This window comes from Balearica regulorum, chromosome 1 (assembly GCF_011004875.1).
Source record: "Balearica regulorum gibbericeps isolate bBalReg1 chromosome 1, bBalReg1.pri, whole genome shotgun sequence".
Taxonomy (NCBI): Eukaryota; Metazoa; Chordata; class Aves; order Gruiformes; family Gruidae; genus Balearica; species Balearica regulorum.
In genome coordinates, this window is record NC_046184.1 from 130,988,030 (window position 1) to 131,003,146 (window position 15,117).

Sequence of the window (15,117 nt, forward strand, 5' to 3'; positions counted from 1 at the left end):
GACTGGGCCGGGTATAATTTTTCCTGTAGTTCATTCATATGCAGGCTGTGGAGAGGCAGAGTTGTGTCTCAGGAATGTGCTGTGAACACGCCACGGTAGGAGCTGTGCAGTTTCGCTGGTAATGAAGCCAATGTCAGAAGTGTCTCTATCTTTCCCTGGGCTCAGTTAAGTCATGGGGTAATAAAACAAATTCCTCCCCGTCATTTTCCCCAGACAGCATACAGCTATGGGCAGTGATTACTTTGTGTCCCACACCTCTCATCCTGAATACTTTTCATTTCATACGCTGGGTTACACCTGAGCTTCTTCCCTTTTTCTTCACTGATCCTCCATAAAGTTCAAAGGTCCTGCCTGTTTTTCTGTGGCAGGAAGGAAAGCACTGCTTCCTGCAGACCTACTTGCTCATGGCTTTGACAGGCTGTGTTGGAAGGAGCTGCTCTCATTCCCTCTTCATCCTCTCTCAGCTGGTGGGAAAAAGCCGCCTGCTTCTAGTTGGGGGAATCAGGCAGGTGCTTGAGCAAGCTCCACAATACCTACTACAGATCTCATCCTGTCTCATCACGTCTGTTGCTGGCAGGAGACCTCCCTGTTCAGTGGTGTGAAATAGAAATATGTAAATCCACCTTCAGCAATGCACAACTAGGCATCATGGCAGCACAGTCAGTAGGTAAATTGTGCTTATTTGTGAATTATGTCGAGAAATGCTTAGTTGGAGGGGTGGCCCTGATACACAAAGTGTATCTTTTGGGGGATCCAGCTGGTGTGAATGAGACAGGGGACTGGAGGAGGAGAGGAGGAGAGGAGGAGTGATTTCCATTTGGGGACAGATGAGCACCCTTGAGGAGAGCTAGGCAATCTCTGCTGGTGCTTCTGAGTTCTTGTATAATGCTAGTACACCCACTAACCATGTTCTCATCAGTTCAAGCTGGTCATTCATTTTTTGTTAGACTAACTTAGTATTCTTGGGATCTGATTTTAGAAAATACAGAGCGCTTATGGCCATAACTACAGCACATAAAGTTTTTGCTGTCAGCGCAATAGCAGATAGAATGCTAAGTAGTCTCAAAAAATGAGGTGGGTGGTATCTCAACTGGGATATCCATAATCAGGGGAAACTTTTGACCTTACATGTCCTGTGCTGTGTATGTAGGCTATTATAATTCTATTTTGCCTGAAGTGTTCTTACTGCTGCAGTGAGCTCTGTTGGAAAGGATAAGGGCACTATTACTATTGCATTCACTGTAGAGGGATGTGGCAAATGGGAAATTGATCCATACGTGAGACGACAAGTACTAGATACTAACTTCTACAGTGCATCAGGAAAGAAACTAGAAAATGCAGCATATACTTACACAAAAATTGAATTTTCACAGATGTGCTGTTATTCCCTGTCAATGTCTTTTATGTTTTTATAAAACATGTGTGTGAAAGTATGTCTCAGAAAGAAATTTCATGTGGGGGGAAAAAAAGGAAGTACTAGAAGTTCATTTGCAGTCCCTGTTGCAATAGCCTTTGGCCCTGACTTTCCCATTGATTAAGGCAGAGAAAAGAGGAATCTTATCTGGGGGTCTGTGGTCCCACCTGCCTTGAGCTCTTCTCAGTTTGGCCTTAGTGTGAAAGACCGAACAGGAAAAGATCATTCACCTTCAATTGCTGTAAGAAACAAACCTGTAATTGTTAAGCTCATTGTGTTTTGGTTTGCAGTGCAATCTTAAAGTGAAAACTATTGTAAATATAAAGGTATGTTTTCATACAAGTAAGGGAATTTTCTTGTAATTGCTGTAACATTAATGGCAGTTGAGATGCGTTGAAGAACAAACTATTGAATGAGTTAGTATGGCATGAAAATCGCATGAGTTTTTCTGGAGTAGGGGAAGAGCAGAAGACTTCTCCCCTCAGATATAGAGCATAAAATTTGCCTGAGCACTGGTGAGAAACTGGTCCCAGCAGTCAGGGAAATGTTACCATGCTGCTGGCCTTGTACAGAATGATTTCACCCATGTATTGTCTGCTTTCTCTTCAGGTGTTTTGAGATGATTTTAAACCGTCACTTGAGATTGTGCCATTTCCTACAGCAGGGCTTCTCACTGTCCAAGAAGCTGTACCTTTTCTGTACCTCCCTGCAGTCATCTTGTTGGTTCACTGAAGAGAGATGGATGTGCTCCTGGTAGACTGAGCGCTGGGAAAATACGCCTCAGGGCTCTGTCATTGTGTAGTTGCAGACAAGTGGTGGGACATGATGACTTGACCCACCATAACACTGTTCCTTAGTGCATGGTGCTATGTGGGGAAGACCGGCACCCCCTTGCTGTATGGCTCAGAGGGGGTCCCCAGGGACTGGGGCAGATCCCCACCTCTCTGGGGAGAGATCCCCACCTCTCTGGGGCAGATCCCCACCTCTCTGGAGTGGATCTGGGGACCCTTGGCTGTGTCTCATTGATAGCAGCAACCCAATAGCCAAGCCAGGTGATGTCCCATCACTGCATGTCAGGCCTCCTTCCCTGGAGCATTCTGGTTGCTTCCTGTGCTCCAAAAGCCAACTGGCTCTCACAGACTTCTGTAAAAGATCACAAATCTCAGCCTTTGTTCAAAGCGCAGTCTAAAACAATAGCTGAATGTCTTTTAAAAGTCTTGAAACTGAGGGCAATGTGCGTCAGCTCTTCTCCTAGGACTCATTTTATAACAAACCCCTCCTTTGATTGTTAGGTGTAAGAGGAGGAAAAGAAAACCAAAGTTTGATTTAACATGATCAGTACCCTAATACCTGTATTTTTTGGCTGATGCTACTGGCTGTATTTTACTCAACGGCTGAGATGATAGAAACAAAATCAGCAGCACACCTGATTTCTATGTTTTTTTATTTGGATTTACAAAAGACCCTGAAATCAAAAAACCAAACCTACTGGCTGAAATCAGTCTTGCTTGAATGTTGTATTGACCTTACTGTTAGTATTAATAATGAATCATGCACAATATTGGTCAGAATTTGGCAAAGATTGTCCTGATTAGTCTTTTCTGTTCTCCTGCATATATGTATCCATAGTTTGGAATTGGAGAAATAGAGAACGTTGTCTTCACCGAAATGAGTTTTTTAATCATTTATCCATGGAAAAAGTACTTTTTCTGTGAATTCAGACTTTGTACATTATTGGTAATAAAAATGCAATTTTCCCTTGGTGATGCTGTCTATTAGATATACTTTTACAGTGCTGCCGTTGTCCTGCTATGAATACTCTGGAGAAATTGTGACATACTTGTTCAGAAGCCTGTGGGACTTGGAAATCTGCTGTTTTGTTATGTTTTGTTTGTGTGTTTCCTCTTTTTAAATTTATGCTGAGGGTGGGTTGCAATCCAAACTCTGTATCCAAACCAGTTACAGAGCAGGAAATTCTCTTTTCTAGCCAAAGCCCCCTCATCCAGTGGGAATCTGAGACTTTTGGTCAGCTCTAATCCTGACACCTTTGAAGCAAGGGTCAAAAATCTGTGTTGTGGTATTGCTACCTCCTGTGGCATATTAAAGCATAGTTTTCAAGGAAGCTTAGATCTATAAAATTTCTCATTTCTCACTGTCCCCTTGGCATTGCAGAACAGCCTTTTCTCTACTTCTGCTTAAAAACCAAACATGTCATTTATTTGTGCTTTCTGTTCCAGTTATACAGGCATGTCTCTATCTTCTAGTTTGGGTCCAAGTCGTTTGCTTCCTGGACTGTTTTCTTTTTGCTCTCCTCCCAGGGGTTTGTAGCTGCATTTCCTACAGAAGCAGAAGACTGGAAAACCCTCTAATCCAGAAAAGCTATCTTCTTTTCTCTTGTTGAAGTAGGATTTTAATGAAAGGTCTTTCACATAATGAGCTTTTGGGCCACTTTCCAACAACATGAAAAAATTTTCTACTTTGGTCTTTCATATAGTCTCCTATTTACTCTCTGGCTACTTTTCTCCCCCATTTCTCCCCATTAACTCCCCTGGGTTAAATTGCGCCCTAATACTTTTGAGTGAATTTCCAAGTCACGGAAGTGTATATTCTTGCTGAAAGAATCTATTTTTTAATTTTAAATTCTTGGCTTGGCATTGCCAGATTACCATATGGAACAAGTTCTAATAACCAGCCAAGATATAAATAAATTCAGTGAGAACATTAAGAGCAAAAAAACCAAAGAAATCCCTAATCTTCCAAACTGCCTGTCAGGCACCACTTTCATTCCAATGGAGAAAAGAAAAGTAGCTAGGAAGAACAAATGCCTACAATTAAAGCCACAGCTTTTAAAGTTAATATATGTGAGATGGACTCTGACAGAAGATGGTTCCCCCCCCTCCCCGGTCTCTGAAATTGTATCCTGTGCTTTTACCTTGGCTGTCCCACGAGCTGTCCCGGTGCGTAAGACTGACTGTACAAGAGTTTAAGCAGCACTTTGAAAATTCAGCCTACTTGTTTGGTGGTGTTGCTTGCATTTTCTGTGCACTGGGCTGTGATTCCTCATTTCATACATCACTGACAAACTGCAGTGGCTCTGGAAAGCCACATCATATCATACCTATGCATGCATGCATACAGTGACAAATTTTCCATTAATGTTCAGAATTTTGGGAATGTGGGGTTTGTATGGTGATACACACAGGTGTTTTTTTATTTTTGACTACCCCTCCAGAGCTGAAGAGTGAATAATACTTGATACTACAGTCCAGTGACTAGCCTGCATTATCTTATGCAAGGATTTTGTTCAAAGATAGCAGAAGTAGAGCTGCAAAGCCATCTTTGGTTTAAAACCAAAACTCTTCAGACTTCTGCTACATCTTGACCCGATTCTAGCTCTATTGTTTGAAGGTCGGCGTGAGCTGGCTCTGTCTGTGCTACAGCAGTAACTTATTGAAAGGCTTTTCATGTGCCTCTTTGAGTGGAAAGCAAGGATTACCCTGAATCATCTGAGAATCTGTGTGTGTGAGATTCCACGGCAGAGTTACACCATCCTAAAACACCTCTGAATAATTAGTGTTATGAAGCAGTTCAAAACCAGTTTGTGATTAATAGTGGTAGATAAATTGCAGGGTCAGGCTTACCTGCTCTCTAGTGAGGCTGCTGCCAATGATTCTATGGAAGTGGTGAAGGCTGCCAAAAAATAACGCATGAATGAACAGTTCAGAGGCCCAGCAGTTCAGAGCATCACAAGTCCGGGCAGTAGCAAGTCCAAAGTAGCTGGTTCCCATTTCCACACATCATGGGTTTTCAGGACTCTGGTGCTTCCAACAGGGTTTTTGTTAGAGTGTTTGTAATTTTCATCATTTCTGGAAAAAAATATCTGTATTGCTGGAAAGAAATCTGGCTGAAAGCAGGGGCCTGTGCTTTTTTTCCCCCCACTAGGCTAATACAAAGCTGCTGCTGCTGCATCTTCCTCTGAGTGGCCTCAGTACAACACCCTTGGAAATAAGAATGACTCATCTTGATGGGGGTCTTCCTGTTGGGATATTGGAAATAAACACAGTTACTGCAGGGGACTTAAAGTACAGTAATTTGGATGATGAAACTTGAGGCATTGCTGGGCGAGGAGAGGCTGCAATCAGAAAGCTGTCAGAGACAGCAGAGCAGCCCTGGGGGAAGAGACGAGCAGAGTAATAAGATATGTCCAGAATGTTTTGCCGTTAACTTAAAATATTGTGGAAATAGAATATTGGCTCTCAGTTAAATCACGCGGAGACTTGGAAAAGGACTTTGACACACAGGCATTGTGCAGGATCGCTGCAACGACTATGTCAAATGCTGCAGCTTAGTGAAGGTCCTTGACAGCCCTGCAGCAGCAAGTTCCCTGCAGCAGCAAGCGCCCTGCGTAGCTCGCTCCACCTCTGCGTGCAGTAGGCGTATGCTTCAGGTGTTGTTGCGAGCAAAGTAAATAGCAGGACTGCTCTCAAGGCTCAGTCCTAACTTCTTGTATGAAAACCTCATCTCTTCCCTTCCTTTGCCCTGGCTCTCTTGAGACAGAAGTGAATCCTTATGAATTTCTTTATGGAAATATATTCATATATACCAGGTAGCACATGTGAGGCAGATCTGTGCTCATATAATGGTCATTTATTCATTATTTAGGGGTTTAATCAGTTGATTTCGAGCTGCTGCTCATATGAGCTACTGAGTATTTGGGATCATTAGATGAAAGGCTGATATCAGATTTTTCTTTTTCCACGTATACATTTGCCTGTTATTTTTTTCCTTACACAGAGTTTTTAGTAGTTTGGGAAAACGATAACTTTACAAAGAAACATTTTTGATGACTAGAGGAGTCTGCTCAGCTTGATGTCTTGTCCTGCTGGTTTGTCTTTCTCTCAGTTTTTGCAGCGACTCCAGTTCCCCACTTGCCTGCCTGACCCCCTCTGCGGGCTCTGAGCTGCAGAACCGTGCCCGGGGAGGGCAGAGCCTGTATGACAGTACACATGGCAGTGGGCTATTCCACATCACCAGAGCAAGTTCTCAAACTTGATCTTGTGGGGAGAATCTTTGCAGAAGGTGCAAATATTCAACTGTTGGGTTTTTTTCCAGGATGGGAACATAAAATCCTGGAATGCTTTTTTGACTTCTGGAAGCTGACTTCTGGATGTTGAACCATAAAAGAAATGGCACGATGCACACCCTGGGAAAATATTTTCTGTGTGCATTGTAAAAGCACACTCCCAAATCATGGCACTAGGCCTGCTGAATGCGTGTAATAGCTGGAAGATTGTTACATAAAATCAAATTAGATTCTTATAACAATCTTGGTCTATGACTACTGGTCTCCTCCTTCCATAATGATGTGCTAGAAGAAACTTGTCATGGGTATGCTACCATTTCCCAGCAGGAAGCCTCTGCTCAGCCTGTTCTGTCTCATCGTCAGGCAATACTTTCAGGAGTCGACCAGTGTCAAGGGGAGTGAAAATCTGGAAGTGAAGAGCAAATGCTTAAGCTTCATAATTCATAAAACCAATGTACAAGTTAGTGCCGATTCTTAAACAAACTTGTGCTATCACACTAGGACTTCGTCTGTCTGAGGGGAAGGGGAGTGCTATGATGCAGTAAACACCACAAAAATCAAGCTGAATTTCCAGTGTGCTGTACGCTAGGACGCAAGTGCTGCTCGTGCTGTTAATATATGCACGGCATAATGAGTATTATTACTATCATTAATCATTTTCGTTATAACTAATGTAGCCACAGTATGAGCCTATTGAAAAATAAGAGTTAAAAAGAGAAAAGAATAGGGATTGCACAGTCATTGCATTTTATCAAAGCCCAGTGCCATGGAATTTTACCTATCTCACGACAGAAATAACCATAATGTCAGCCAGCAAGTGCAGTTACATGGTCACAAAGTTAAATACTTCTCTATGCTTATATACTAATCACAGAATTACAGAATGACTGAGGAAATTCAGACATAAAAGTCATAAAAAGTTTGACAACTTGACAAATAAAAGTGATGCTTCATAGTCTCCCAATGGTTTCTTTAGATAAGATTTTATGTCTTTTTTAACTCATGTAAATACATGAGGATACATGTCTCACTCAAAGATTTGTTTGGTTTGTGTCTAAAAATGGGATTCTTGCTCTTTTCTCTGTAAATGATCCCGCATCACACTGTTATTAAATAAAAATGCACTCTATCACACAAGTTGGATGCTTATAATGCGGCATTATTTGTGGAGTCTTGTTTCTTAAATATTTCATAGGTGCTTCTGTTTGAAATCTGCCTCACCATAATGTATGTTTTAGGCGTTCAGCATTATCTTACAGTGTGGAATTCAAATTTACATTCATCAGAAATTCTGAGGAGAAAACCTTTGTAACAATGCGATTTCATATCATGTCTCTATTGATTGTGGGGATGAATTTTTTCATGGAAAAATCTTTGAGAGCTTGTATAACACAAGCTTCCTTTCTCTCCGGCATAATTAATTTTATGGCAAGATGCGAAAGATGCATTTAATTTAGTGTACTCAGAAACACTGCACTTTTAAGCTTTCGCATGCTAACCTTTTCCATTCCTGAAACTTGAAAAAGCTGCTGAGAAAGACCAAAAAAACCCCCCAGAACTTCAGATTAAATATACTCCAAAGTAAATGAAAATTTGGCTAATAATGTTCCATCCCAGTTCAAAGGCAAAACTTTAATTTGCCTTCCTTTGGAGCAGTACTGAGAATTTGCTGTATTTTCAGTTACCGTTTAAAGCAGGAACATCTTCGCTTGCCTTCTTCAAAGAGGAAAAAAGAAATAGTGTTGTAGTACAGGATAAAATATTACTTCTCTCAGGTGTAGATGCTATATAGACCATTAAGAGAAAACACTGCACATGAAAAATGAATGGATCTGCAGAACCAAAAGGAGCACAACAGCAATGTCGTATGTCTGAGTCCCTTCCAACTCATTCATCTAGTGCAACTTTAAGACCAGTAGCATGTTTGATAATTGGTATTGGCAAGTGAATGGCATTTCTGTGCCTACATCTTCCTGATTCTCTCAACATATTTGCATTCCAGGAGGGTTAGGGCCTCTTGGTTGATTTATCTAGTGAACATAAAGGTGGATGTGATTTAAGTCTGTTGTGCAAATGCTGCCACAATTGAAAATAATAAGTTATTTTATATACCTTGACCCTTACATAAACAAATGCAAAGACCATCTAAATAATTTTGTGTGTGTGTGTGTGTAAGACTTTCATGGTAACAACTGTAAGAATAATAAAAAAGAAATATATTTCCAACAACTTTCATATGATATCACCAGCTTGAGTGCAGTACCCCTGACTTGCATTAGTGTCATAATGCAAACACTGAATCGTTCACTCACGTTTTTCCAGTCCTATTTCTAAGTTACAAAGAAAGAAGGGAAGAAACTACTAAATATTGAAAAGAGAAAAGTGCTAGTTTTAAACAAGAAGGAAAGTCATTTGCAAAAGTGTAACTTTCCACTAGAGATTTTTTAAATAAAACAAAAATTCATCTGGAGTTCTCAATACATGAAGATTTGAAGTGAAGGAGTACCAATAGTCTCATACAGTACTCAGAAAGGTTCATCTTGAGTGAAAAAGTTTGTCAAAACTTCTTTTCAATTTTCCCTCAAACTCTCAGTGTTTCCATCCCAAGCCTGATGGAAAGGGGAAGAGGAAAAACACAAAAACAGGACTTCTGAAAATTTCTGCCGTGTTTTTTGAGAGTCTCTCATCTCTCCTCAGAGTGGGTGGGATTCATTTTGGCAAACTTTACTACAGCCTGGAGGTGCCTACCTCTGAGCTATTCTAGGTTCCCTGTGTGATCTGCGGAGAAAAGTAGGCTCTTTTAAGGCATGACTCATGTAATCTATTTCAAACACCTACTCTCAGATAAGATGTCCGTACAGGAGCCAAGGGTGTCTGGCTCAGATGTATATGTCTACACTTGGCCAGATGAATCTTACCCAGTATGTCTATGCTGCAGACTGCCAAGAAACAAGATAAATTTAGTTGCATAGTGCTGCCACAGCGGAGATTTTAAGAACTAGCTCAGGTATTTCTGACTCTCCAGTATAGTTTTCCGTAAGACGGTGTCCACATGAGATATCAGAGTGCCTCACGGTACTTGTAACTCAGGTGTTTCAGGCCCTTGTTTTCCACAGCTGCCATCCCTAACTGGGCATCATGGTACATAGCCATCGCGCAGTCAGGAAACTCGGGAAACCACCCCATGTGCAGTGTGGGACTAAGGAAACCAGGGGATACCTATATATGTGTGGTGGAGAAATATCATAGTTAGGGCATGATATGAATGCATGGTGAAGAAATACACAGTAGGAGTTAGTTAGGGGATGATATGACTTCTGTGCTGCTGGAAACTGCTGCTGGGGTCTGAGTCCAGTTGTGGTGCTGATGTTTTAAACGCCTCTGAAATCCTTCCAGCAGAGTCAGAGGTCTGGACATGCTGCCTGTCAGAACAAGTGAAGAAGCTCAATCTTTTTTTATTTTGCCAAAGAGAAGGTTGGCACATTACTTTATCGTGGTTTAAGAGTTGCTACGCAGCGACATTTCTGATACGGGATGACATTTTAATCTAGTGAGTGAAAGCGCGATGGTACTCAGTCTCTAAAGTAAAACCAGATTAATTCAGGCTACAAAAAAGAGCGTATTTTTTTACAGCAAGGCTAAATAACTGCTGGAATAACTTTATCTAGGAGTTTTATAGATTCATCTTTTCCTTGAAAATCCTTTTTAATCTAGATATATGCTACAGCACAATGAACTCTCAATGCTTTAATGAAGGAATTAAACAGTGAAATGTTATGGCCTGTAAAGTGAGACTCTGAAGATATCCCTTCAGTCCTAAAAAGCTGTTTAATGAGCCAAACACGGCATTGGATCCCAATGTCTCACAGTCCTGGGAAATCTGCATTTCAGAAAGGGCTGTGCAACCTTTCCCATTTCCAATACAATCACTGTCAATCACCTGGTCCTATCTTCCTCACATTCTGTTCCTTTAATAAGGTTTTTGATCTGAAAATGTGCTCAGTGAACTAGCTTTCTGTGAGCTGGACTCGTTAGATAGAAACATAGATGAGAGATCTTTAGAGGCAGAGCGTGCTGGAGCTGAAGGTCGTGACTACGAGGTATGTAACAGGGTGGTTCTCTGTCCTGGGCTTAGGTTTGAGGTATTTTACTACTAATTCTCTGCTGGATTTTTTTCAACGTTATGTATCAGAATACTTTGGTAGGCCAAATATAAATCTCCCGTTTTGACAGAAGCAAGTGAATACCTCTCTTTAACTAGAGACATTGGATATAGGTCCCTGAGTTAGGAATCTGGTCTGTCTTCGCTTCTTGTAGCTGAAGAAATTTGAATTCTTGCTTTGCGCCACTCTTTGGAGGATGCTCTAGTGATGGCTAAAATTATAGGATAAGAATATTTGCCAAAACTTTGTTATTAAATGATAGGTACACCTGTATCTCTCTCTCTCTCTCCTTTTTTTCCCGCAGCTAACCTCTATGTCTTCAGTGCCAGTGGTAATGTGAATTTGTCTCTCTTTCCCTCTCTTTCTTACTCAGACTTTATCTAGGCTGAGAAAGACCTTGGCCACACCTGAATTTCTCATCCCATCAGCTAAATATATTTCTCCTTCGAATATTTTTGACATAGGCAGAACTACAGTGTTTCTGTTAAAAAGCATAGAATTGCAATTCCATACGGTCCGCTTTGTTTTGTAGGTGTTCCCGTTTGGGGTATGTTCTCCTCCCTTCTCTGGGCAAAGCATGCAGGGCACACATCTGAGATGAACTGCGAAAGATTCCTATAATGTGTTCCCTTACCTTTAGCATGAGGCTAAAAAATGGAATACATCTTGGAAGCTGTATTGCAGCCAGAGTCCACAGCCCCTAGAGAAATGTGGAAGCACAGATCGTATGAACTAGTTTCTGAAACTGAGATTTATTTTATAGTGGAAACATCTTTTGGTTTTTGCACAATTGGATTTTCTACTCTGTAATTAAATAAAAGCAGCTTCACAGAAAGCAGAAGCAGCTTAAAGAAATGATGCATTTTATAGAAGAAAAAAACCTGTCATAGTTAAGATTTAAATTTCTTCACTGATCCCATCCATTTCTCTTTGACAGAATGGCAGTATCAGTCAACCACCGCCGTAGCAGCACTCTGAGCTGCACAACTGAGGGGTTTAGAAAAACATCTCATCTAGAAATCACGCCTTTTGCATGAAGGCTTTCAGACGACACTGCATCTTACAGCTGTGTCTTCAGGAAGGACTGCTTCCACATGGGAGTGAAGGTACCGCTCTTCCTCTTCCTCTTCCCTTCCAGGCCCACTCACTCTGTGTGTTCCTGTCTATCTTGGTCTGGTCTAGTCTGTCATACCTCCTAGCTGCTTGGGGGCAAGCCAGGGTTTCAGTTCACTTCCAGCCTGCTTCTACTCAGGAGCAAGGAGGCGGATTAATTCTTAACTAAGGTCCTTTTCTTATAGTTTCTGTTCCTAGGGGTCCTCTTTTTCCTTGCCAAAATGCCTTTTGATCTACCTCTCCCAGCCAAAACATTCATGAAATGTGCATGACCCCTCACAATGCTCTTACTCCTTGCTGTCGGCTTTGAAAAAGTCAGCGATGCTGATATAACTGAAATCTGCTGCGATGTTGCTGAGGTATGAATAACACTAGAGCTTGGGCATTGGAGTGGTTTTCTAATAGAGGAGAGCTTATGTTTCTACACTTCGTGAGTATAATATTGACAAACCATATAAGATAATGATGTGCAATTGAGAATAAAATTTGGAGATGTCATGTGTTCCTTTTATAATCATATGTAGGAATTTCATAGGGTATATGCATGAAGTAAGAGGATAGCGTTAAGGCATCCACTGTGATAAGAAAGCAGTTAAACTTCCCAGAGTCTGTAAGTTTTAAACTCTTGAATTAAACATATACTGTACATTTTAGACTGTACTAAAAAAAGTGTAATGGCTACGCATTAGCTTTGGAGAGTGATGCAAATTGCACCATTAAATGCCATCTTTGCATTTGGATTTGTAACTATTTGTTGTTCTGTCAAAACATAACTGCATTTTTACTCCTGCTTGCTTTATAGAACCAGTTGGAATTTAGGAGAGGAACTTAGCTCGTCTGTTTAGCTTGCATATTATTAGTAAACATTGCTAGTAACATGGGAGTCATCTACCCTAAGTTTGATTTCTAACCCTTAGTAAGTCTCCCTAGGCTCCATTTGTAGGCAATGAAGTGAGTAGACAACTCCAGGAGGTGATGCCTCTCACACTAAGTCAGCTAAGATAAGGGAGATTAATTGCTCTTTACAGGTGCTTTTGTCGATTATCAGCTAGAAAAAAGGACTAGCCTAGGTTTAGATCCTTCTTTGTTTCGTTCTTTGTCTTTGTTAGGCACCTCAAGTAAAGAGGACAAACCCATATTTTGTCATGGATCAATGGAGCAGCTTTCAGGTGATGTTAATTTTTATAAGATAAGGTTAATTTGTATCATTGCAACTCTTTGTGGTAATATGATTGTTCTGCAAAAGAAGCTGTTCAGGGAAGGGAAAGAAAAGGAGCGAAACCTTGAAGTGACCTAATGCAGGGCTTCCCAGTTTGTTTGGATATCCCTTACAGTAGCAGTAGCAGCCCTTTAGATACAGAAGAGGGTCCAGCAGTGGGTTATCAAGATGCTCAGGGGTCGAAAGCACCTGAACTATAGTGAGAGGCTGAGTGAATCAGTGAAGAAGTGGAAGGGTGAGTACAGTATATAGTAGTGTATTCTTCAAGAACAGTCATAGAGATGACAGAGCCAAAGTCTTTTTGGTGGAGGCAAATAGTATGGCAAGGGGTAAATGGCCACACTGAGGCTTGGAGGTTTCAAACATGAGGGGTTATGAGAAGCCATGTCACTGGCAGGGTGGTGCGGCACTGGGACAGGCTTCCCAGAGCAGTGGTGGCTCACTCTCTGCCCTTTGGGGTGTTCAAGACTGTGCTAGACAAAGCCACGACAGAGCTGATCTGGTGCTGGCAGCAACCCTGCTTTGGGCAGGCGGCTGGTCTGGGTGGCCACCAGAGGTGCCTTCCAACCAGCAGCCCTGCGACTTTCTTCCCTTTAAGGAAACCAATCACTTCTTATGCAGCTCCACCCTCAAAATCTGGAGCCTGACCCCAGTCTTCTGTTCCCGACCCTGCTGCACTTCTAACCCTGTGAACTGCAGGCTGGTGGCTGCAGCAGGCCCTGCCGAAGCACCTGTGCAATATGGGGGTATGCTGCTGCTGTTCCCAGCTCATGGACCACTTACAGATTGCTCCTACTATCAGTGTATCATTCCACTTGGGGCACTGCCCTGTGACACCTGTGTAAAATCCCTGCTATGCTCAATACCAATGAAGTACCTGAAATTAGATTTCCTATATTTAATGTGGGTGTGCTTTAACGATTGGCCTATTGTCTTTTCTGGGGAAAAATCAGAAATAAACAGTCCTTAAAGACCTTCTGAGGGTCTCAGTTTTCCCCAGCTGGGAAGCTGGTTTATAGGATGGAGACAGCTAATGCTTTCTTAGCTCTAGATGCAAACTGTGATTGCAGAATCTTAATTTCCTGCTAGGATACTGAAACTAGACAGTACTTCTCTTAAAAAATAAGCTGCTTTGCAAGCCTGGTCATTTTGAAACATAACTGCTTATAAACTTGAAGAATTCTGGGGGAAAATTAGTGAAAGGTGAGAAATATGGAACTGGTAAGTGCTATGTTAGCATTGCACTTCAGCATGAAAGGACACCTTAAAATCTTCCATAGCTTGCATTAAGTCATCTTGATATTTTCTTCTGTCTCATTAATCCCAACCTATTTTAAATGAAATAAACAAATGCCACTTCTTTTGAATGTTATTGCTTTAATCCCTCTTAACCTTGAGTTCACTCCAGGAAATGATATTTTCTCCTATTGAAAAGATTGTAAAATGAGCACAGCTTTTTGATAGTAGAATCGATTTATTTATTTATTTATTTAGTCATATTAGTGGTATCGTCTCTTGATTTCCAGGCTAAGCATAGTACAATGTATATTTTTAAATATTTATTACAGCGTGAAGGATTGGAGAACTTTACTGAAAGAACTCTTGAGTCTTTTTCTTCAATGGTCCATCAGCCTTGTAAACTGTTCTGTTTCTTTGCCCTCAGAGAAGTTATTTTATATTTGGTCAATTTTAAACTGCATTTTTTATGTTATTGATATATCCAGTGACTATACAACTTGCAGATCCCTAGCATTGTGCTGTGATACTGAACATTACGCTTTGTTTCCAGCAAATAAAACCAGTAAAAATTTATGTGCCTTGAAGGCAAATAGGAATCTTCCATTGTCTGTGTGTCCTTAAAACACAAGAATACCAAAAGTTTTTCCTTCAATTCCTTTTTCGGAGCTCCATCAATACAGTCTCACAGTAATCAGTGAGACTCTGTCACACATACTTTCTTATTTCACTTTGTAACCATCCCCCTTGTATGGGATCATTCAGGCTTCAGAAAGAAACAAAAAGAAGCAGAACTGGGACTTTTTGTTTCCTTTTGAAATGCCTGGAAGGATGTATTGAAGGACAGTAAAGAGAGGCAGAGCCCTCCCTGGATGACACCAGGCTGGGA

The 15,117-nt window shown here is 41.2% G+C and overlaps 1 long non-coding RNA gene across 2 annotated transcripts in view; it reads left to right on the forward strand.

The window, feature by feature from the left end:
- LOC142605105 (uncharacterized) overlaps positions 1-15,117 on the forward strand; it is a 140,360-nt gene that overhangs the window by 24,563 nt on the left and 100,680 nt on the right. For both annotated transcript variants that reach the window (XR_012838870.1, XR_012838869.1), the window contains exon 2: positions 11,598-11,766. This is a non-coding gene — a long non-coding RNA (uncharacterized LOC142605105). The remainder of the gene's footprint in view (positions 1-11,597; positions 11,767-15,117) is intronic.